The sequence below is a fragment of the Rutidosis leptorrhynchoides genome, chromosome 3 (genome assembly GCF_046630445.1).
Source record: "Rutidosis leptorrhynchoides isolate AG116_Rl617_1_P2 chromosome 3, CSIRO_AGI_Rlap_v1, whole genome shotgun sequence".
NCBI lineage: Eukaryota > Viridiplantae > Streptophyta > Magnoliopsida > Asterales > Asteraceae > Rutidosis > Rutidosis leptorrhynchoides.
In genome coordinates this window covers 173,929,541-173,937,974 of record NC_092335.1, presented here as the reverse complement: position 1 = coordinate 173,937,974, position 8,434 = coordinate 173,929,541, and positions in this window count along the sequence as shown.

Below are 8,434 nucleotides of genomic sequence, written 5' to 3'. Positions count from 1 at the left end.
ATATTATTTTATCAAATAAATATGTGATACAAAGATATTTTTATTACATTAATAATACATACCACTATATATATTAAGTGAACTTTATAAATTTTATTACTTAAGACGTATAAAAGTATATTTTTATCATATATAAATTTAATATAAATATTTATTTATCAATAAAAGTACTTGTATTATTTACTCTAATAATATCTGATAAATATATTTAAATATATAAAACGACTATACTTAAGTTATATAATAAACATGTATAGATTTTGGAAGTCATTTTGGGTCAAGTTGACTTTTGTTGACTTTTGCATATCGGTCTCGAGCATTAGGATTGTGATACACTACGACTTGACCTAAATTGTTAGACAGATATTGACCAACATATAAATATATATACTTAATATAGGTTCGTGAATCCAAGGCCAACCCTACACTTGTTCAATGTCGTCATATGTATTTTTACTACAAAATACAGTATTGTGAGTTTCATTTGTCCCTTTTTAAATGCTATTGCAATATATATTTTTGGGACTGAGAATACATGCACTTTTATAAATGTTTGATTAAATAGACACAAGTAATCGAAACTACATTCTATGGTTGAATTTTTATACCGGATATCGCCCTTGTTGAACTTGGTAGCCCATGAATTAGTGTTTATTATAATTGCCACTAATTGACGTGAATCCTAAAGGTAGATCTACGGGCTTTGACACGCCCCAGTCAGAGATTTTGAACTGCTTTAGTACTTCGATTTTTCTCTACAGACGAGTGGTTCTGTTTTGGGGATATTCTAGATGCATTTTGTTAATGTCGGTTACCAGGGGTTCAATCCATATGAATGATTTTTATGCAGATGCATGATGTTTATGAGAAATAAAAATGAAAATCTTGTGGTCTATTAAATTAATGGAAATGATTATTTATGATAAACTAATGAACTCACCAACCTTTTGATTGACACTTGAAAGCATGTTTATTCTCAGGTTTGAAAGAAATCTTCCGCTGTGCATTTGCTCATTTTAGAGATATTACTTGGAGTCATTCATGGCATATTTCAATAGACATTACATTCGAGTCGTTGAGTTCAACAAGATTATTATTAAGTCATTGATAGTTTGATATATTATGAAATGGTATGCATGCCTGTCAACTTTCGATGTAATGAAAGTTTGTCTTTTAAAAACGAATGCAATGTTTGTAAAATGTATCATATAGAGGTCAAATACCTCGCAATGAAATCAGTTATTATGTAAAGTTTATAATCGATATGAACGGGGCATTTCAGTTGGTATCAGAGCGGTGGTCTTAGCGAACCAGGTCTTGCATTAGTGTGTCTAACTGATAGATATTAAGATGCATTAATGAGTCTGGACTTCGACCGTGTCTGCATGTCAAAAGTTTTGCTTATCATTTTTGTCGAAAATTACCTACTTATCATCTTAAGTCTAAACGCGACTTACTGCATTCATTGCATAGATAGTGTATAGATAAAATTCATATCTTAGCGTATCTGTTACTGTAAACTTTGCCTGACATATTCCGTAAATTCCTCCGTAATCTACGAAATCTTTTACTCTATATATTTAGATATTCTATGTAATTAGAATATCATCCGATAGCAGGAAATCATTTCATATCGAAAAATTCTTTTGTTCAATCGTACGAAATGGAACTCGCTACTAGTTCAAGTCCCTCGGATTCCGATATGGAGTTTCACTCGAGCTCCGAAAGCAGTGTGACCGGAATGGATCAACCAATTAGCCATCATCTATTCTGGATGAATTGGGGATGGGTTCGTAGCCTACTTAATTATTGGAGACAAGATGTAACAACCCCAATCCGTTTAACCAAAAACGGAGTACACATTTTTTTTTTTTTTTAGTTAGGTCCCATTAATACAATACATTTTCAACTCTATTTTAATCAAAACATAACATCGTAATGATATGTTTAACAACCTATCATGACCCTTGGTACACAAATTACACTTTACAAAATCATTTGTAATAATGACCCGATCACAAGAAATACGGGTTAATACACAATAACCCAACCCGATACCAAGAGCATAATCCCGGGGACTACCAAATCCCTAAATCCACGTCCAAAACTCCAAAAGCTACCCCATCGAGCCCAAGCGCTCCTACACATCTAGTCTAACGACTAGCTAACTTCACATACACAATACCTGAAAAAGGTAAACAACGAGAGGGGTAAGCTTAACGCTTAGTGAATGCAATAATTATACATATACATATATAATGTACCTACTTGCATACACTTACTCACATACCGCATACATGCTAGCAACATAATTAGCAAACGATCTCAAGTATCAAGCTAATAACCTCCAATACCACAAGCTAGCATAATCAATAGCATATACTCAAACAATATAATATGCTACACTACAACACATACACAATACCATATGGTTAACCATAAACGCTATGGTGATACCGGCTCGTGGTTCACACCATACGTAATGCTATGACGCTACCGGCTCCTTGGTTCACGTCACTACACATTTGAGTCATACTCTTTTATAGTGCTACCGGCTCGTGGTTCACACTTTGATGCTACCGGCTCGTGGTTCACATCTCATTTTATAGTGCTACCGGCTCGTGGTTCACACTTTGATGCTACCGGCTCGTGGTTCACATCTCATTTTATAGTGCTACCGGCTCGTGGTTCACACTTTGATGCTACCGGCTCGTGGTTCACATCTCATTTTATAGTGCTACCGGCTCGTGGTTCACACTTTGATGCTACCGGCTCGTGGTTCACATCATGACACTCGTCACACACATGTTATGGTACTACCGGCTCATTGGTTCATACCATAACATTCACAAATAACTACACTATATACATACATGCATAATTATTCCACTCACCTTATCACGTTGGTGGTGATTTAGCACTTCCGTATGCTTCGAGCAAGGTACCTAATACATAAGTACAAATTCAATACACAACTTGTGGAATTAACCACAATACTCACCCTCAAGCATTTAATGACCCAAAAGCATTAAATAACTCACTTACACCTAAAACCGCCCATAAATGTCCAAGACTCATCTTTAATTACTAAAACTAGTGATGTAAGTCTACTAACACCAATTAACACAAACTTAGGGTATTTCATACCCATTTCACCCCATTAGGTCAACCTTAACTCATTTGACCCATATCAACACTTATAGATACCATTTTAGCCAAACATGACCCATTTACAATTCTTCCATCATTTACAAGTGTATTAGTGACTAATCAACACAATTTAACACTTACAACTTCAATTCACATGGCCAAACCCTAGGTCATAGCTATTAGGGTTTTCCTTATCTCAACATAACCCAAATTCACCCATTTTACCCCCAAATGGGTCTTACAAGTTCCAACACTCCTAAAATCACTAATACTAGTGATTATACCCTACTTACAAACCTTAAACATGCTTAAATCATTAACCAACCCAAAACCCGCAAAATATCAAAATAGTGAGTTTCCATTAACCCCCTTCATCATCTAAATAGGTTTTACAAATAACAATCTCAAAACCCTAACATGAAATCTCAAATCAAACAATGAAATTCGGATTTAGAATTTACCATAACAATCAAAACGTAGCCGAGAACGAAAGGAACAACTTTATCACTCGCACCTTTGATCGATTCAAGCTTCTTCTTCATCAAAACTCCAAATCTCTCTCTAGAATCTCCCTCTCTCTCTAAACTTTGAAGATGAGAGTGTTTGGATGTGAAAATGGAGATAAGATAAGCATTGGAACTGATTTGGGGTATAAAACTAGTCCATATGTGAATTTACCAAAACACCCTCAAAAGATTCCATTAAAATGGGTCAAAATGACATTACAGCGACATTTGTCGCGTTTCGCGACACTTTGTCGCGTTTCGCGACACCAGGACTCGACAAACAATACTCAAACGTGACAGAAAGACAGAAACCATGTATCAGAAGTTGTCTCATTTCGGTCATGTTTGTCACGGATCACGACAGACCAGAACGCGACAAAACACACCCGAACTCGACAGTTTACCTGATTTTCTCCAATTTCACTTTTAAAACATCCCAAAGTCCAACGTGGTCAACTAATTACATCCAAAACATTAATTAATCATTCTTGGACTTCAAATGACGCCCTGAGCATCATGTTTAGAAAAACGGGGTGTTACAACTCTCCCCCACTTAAATTCGATCACGTCCTCGTGATCCTGGTCACTTAACCGATCGGAGCCGCACTTTATGGTCCTCGGACAAACGTATGATCCGACTTCTACCACATTACTCATTAACCAGAAGATTAATCCATTAACTAAATACACATTTGAATGCATTCCGAGACGTACAACACACAACATTCAAAGTGTATAACGATCACCTAGAATACACAGATTCACCTTGTATTCTCCTAACTCCTCTAAGTAATTCCTTTCAAAGAGTCACCTTCAACAACTAAATCGTCATCCGCGATTTATCAAAATCCACAAATCCGAGCACTAACACTTGCTCAATTCCACACATTGGAAAAACTCAACCAATCTCGTACCGAGATATCAACTCCTTAGCGTACCCATACCAAGTACAATGCTAATAATCACAAACTTGCATTACCGCAACCAGCGGTATCTCTTGCACTCAACGTCAAAATACGGAAAACTCCATTAACCCTTCAAGTTCTCCCAACTAAATCTCGCAACAAGCTACATCCATAACTATATCGCCCAACGCGATATACTAGATCCACTACGCCGTGAACCAAGTCTTGCATTACTCTAAACCGAGAAGGATTTATACCTCATTAAACTCCGTACTTCATCGGTTCATAAACACATCACTCGACCGGTCAACCACGAATGTCCTCCTAATCAAGAACCCACTTCCTCGTCTCCACCACCGGGTCATTCCTTCAACGAAGGAATTTCGATATCACCACATAATCACACTAAGGACACAAGGTTTTTCCTCCAAACCCTACAACACAACCACACAAGACGGCTTCCTAGTACCAGCATGGAGATTATTCATATACTTGAATCCCGTCAATAGCGAATTATCATCACAACAAATTCGCAATTTGCCACACGATCCACAAAATATTCACCAACGTCGGGTGAATCCTCCTACCTAGACCGTCCATTAAGGATGACCTTGACATTTCCATGAAACCAACGGGTCACATCACTAGGGAACACACTCTCGCAAACAAACAACATCCGCATACCTCGATGTGAGACAATCGGAGCCGACACTCCCCGCCTCACAATCATTCATAAAGTGGAATAATCCACTGACAATTCTCACGACCACGTTTCCCGAAAGGGAAAATACAATATACATCCCCAAATCGAACCCGTACCTACTCAACAGTACTATCCGGGTTTCACACCAACCCAAAATTACATCACGAGAGCACCCGAAAGGACAGTTACATTCTCTCACTCCGAGATCTCAAAATTCACATTTGGTCTCATACAGCACTCTGGTACTACACGACCACCTTACACAAGAAGACTTACACTTCATTCTATCCCATCATCACAATCTTCACACATAACATTCCGGAAATGTAACTCACAATCGTAATGCACGATCTTGAGTCAACATCAACAACTCGTCACTCTTCCTTGTTAGGAACTCCGAATACCTATTGAGGCTTAGCACGGTACACTTTGACACTTCACTATACATAACACCACCGGAGCCCCCTCGGGCGGCAGTAAAACTCCCCCACTTAGGATTTAGCTCCACATTCTTACCGCAAAGATGATAACATCCCGTGGAATTACCATTCCACAACACACATGATCATTCTCATCACTGATCATAAACACCGAATCACTGCAAATTCACTTTAGGCTCTCAGAGCCGTCGTACAAAATTACCAGGGATGTCGTACACGAGACGACTTCGCACCTTCATACCACAAGTCACAATCGACTGCCTTAATGGTTCGCAAAGCGAACTCCACCAAAGTCCCACATACGTCTCTATGCCTAAGCATATGTCACCCCGATAAATCAGTCATGCATCTCGGTCGAGATCACCCGACCTTCCACTCAATGAACCTTTACCAATAATCGCTCACTCTCCTGGAGAAGAGTGACCAATCTGACACAATAATTGCATCGATCGTAATATCAACACTTCATCATAACCTTCGGTCTAACCGACCCTTAAGTCCGGAACCGGCTCACCGGTCATCTTTACTCGTCTAACACTTAAAAGCAACAAGATTTACTCATCTGTCACTTCCCAAGAAGTGTTTACCAAAATGCTCTTAAACTTCGACTTTCGCAACCGTCAAATTACTATCACCCGTTGATCACTATATAATATCCGCTGCTTCCAAGGGTATCTCACGGGCACCCTAAGCACAAAGTGATCACACCACTACTGGAGTTGGACATTACACTAGCAGGTAAAGAGGCACCTGACGTAGTGTCATGTAGACTCCTACCACAATCTACCGAATTTTAGAAACTCGATCTTTAGGTTCCATACACCCAATGTCACCCATCTCACAACAATAATAACCTGAAGTCATACCTAACCGACAAACCTTACGGTTTATTGTCTTCTCGAAAGTTCTTAGCGATCACACGCTACCCACAATTTCCACAAGGCCAAAACGATATAGCCTAACGAAACCTTTCATCCAACACTAAGGAGATGCTTGGAAACACCAAGTCTTACATCCTTCCATACCTCGATAAAACCACTACTACAAGGGATATTCCATTAGGAATGTTACCCTATAATCCACAACACACTAATGCAACCGTCGTCATACGGGTCCTACTCCCATGAGCTTAATGACCCAAAGACTCCCCGATTCGCCAATTCCAAGGTGACTCACAACAAGAATCCTAACACGATTCTCTAACCACACACTCTACTGAGTGTAACTCAAACTACAATCATTAGACTTGTCGCATTCCATTACGGAATTCAAGTCCTCGTCGCACACACGCACACGTAAATCGGTCATCGTAGTTACGATGAGTAACTTCAACGAATGACAAATCTCAAAATGCACCCACTACTAAATGTGACTAAGCATGCACCAAACTCGTGATTTGGCTCACTCACTTAACCAAACGAATCCACAGTAACACTTCCCGACTCGCAAAGAACTCGATGTGACAACAAGCACATCACTCTAGGCCACTATATCCTAGGAACCAATAAAAGATTCCTAATTCGTCCCGTTCTACCCCAACCATGCCACGTTTCCTCCGTTCGGTACTTGTCATGTCATGCTTGGTGTCAAGATACACTTTCGTAATAATGGTGATCAATCACTATTACAAATGCGTACCTTACCATTTTCACATGGTCACGCAAAGTACTTTACCTGGACTGACGCAACATTCACACAAGATAACACATGATAACTCCTAGTACCCGAATGGCCAAAGTCCTTACCACAAACTTGATCACTCAAAACCGCCAATTATTCGAATCTCTCCAATAGATTCGTCCCTAGGACACCGCACAATTAGATACCTGTATATATATACACATATATACAATATAATAATAAATATACACAAGTACACCGCAACACAAGTCAACCTACTGAAAGGACCCGTCCTAATCCATCCGGACAAAGTCCATATCGATTATAAACGATTCACAACAGTTGATTACATCGCGAGGTACTTGACCTCTATATGATACATTTTACAAACATTGCATTCGTTTTTGAAAAGACAATCTTTCATTACATCGGAAGTTCACGTCATGCAAACCATTTCATAATAAATCTAACTAAAATTGACTTAATAATAATCTTGATGAACTCAACGACTCGAATGCAACGTCTTTTGAAATATATCATGAATGATTCCAAGTAATATCTCTAAAATGAGCAAATGCACAGCGGAAGATTTCTTTCGTACCTGAGAATAAACATGCTTTCAAGTGTCAACCAAAAGGTTGGTGAGTTCATTAGTTTAACATAAATAATCATTTCATAATTTTAATAGACCACAAGATTTCATATTTCCATTTCTCATAAACATACGTCCCATGCATAGAGACAAAAGTATCATTCATATGGATTGAACACCTGGTAACCGACATTCACAATATACATTTAAGAATATCCCCATCATTCCGGGATCCTCCATCGGACATGATATAAATTTCGAAGTACTAAAGCATCCGGTACTTTGGATGGGGCTTGTTGGGCCCGATAGATCTATCTTTAGGATTCGCGTCAATTAGGGTGTCTGTTCCCTAATTCTTAGATTACCAGACTAAAAAGGGGCATATTCGGTTTAATAATCCAACCATAGAATGTAGTTTCGATCACTTGTGTCTATTTCGTAAAGCATTTATAAAAGCAGCGCATGTATTCTCAGTCCCAAAAATATATATTGCAAAAGCATTTAAAAAGGGAATAATG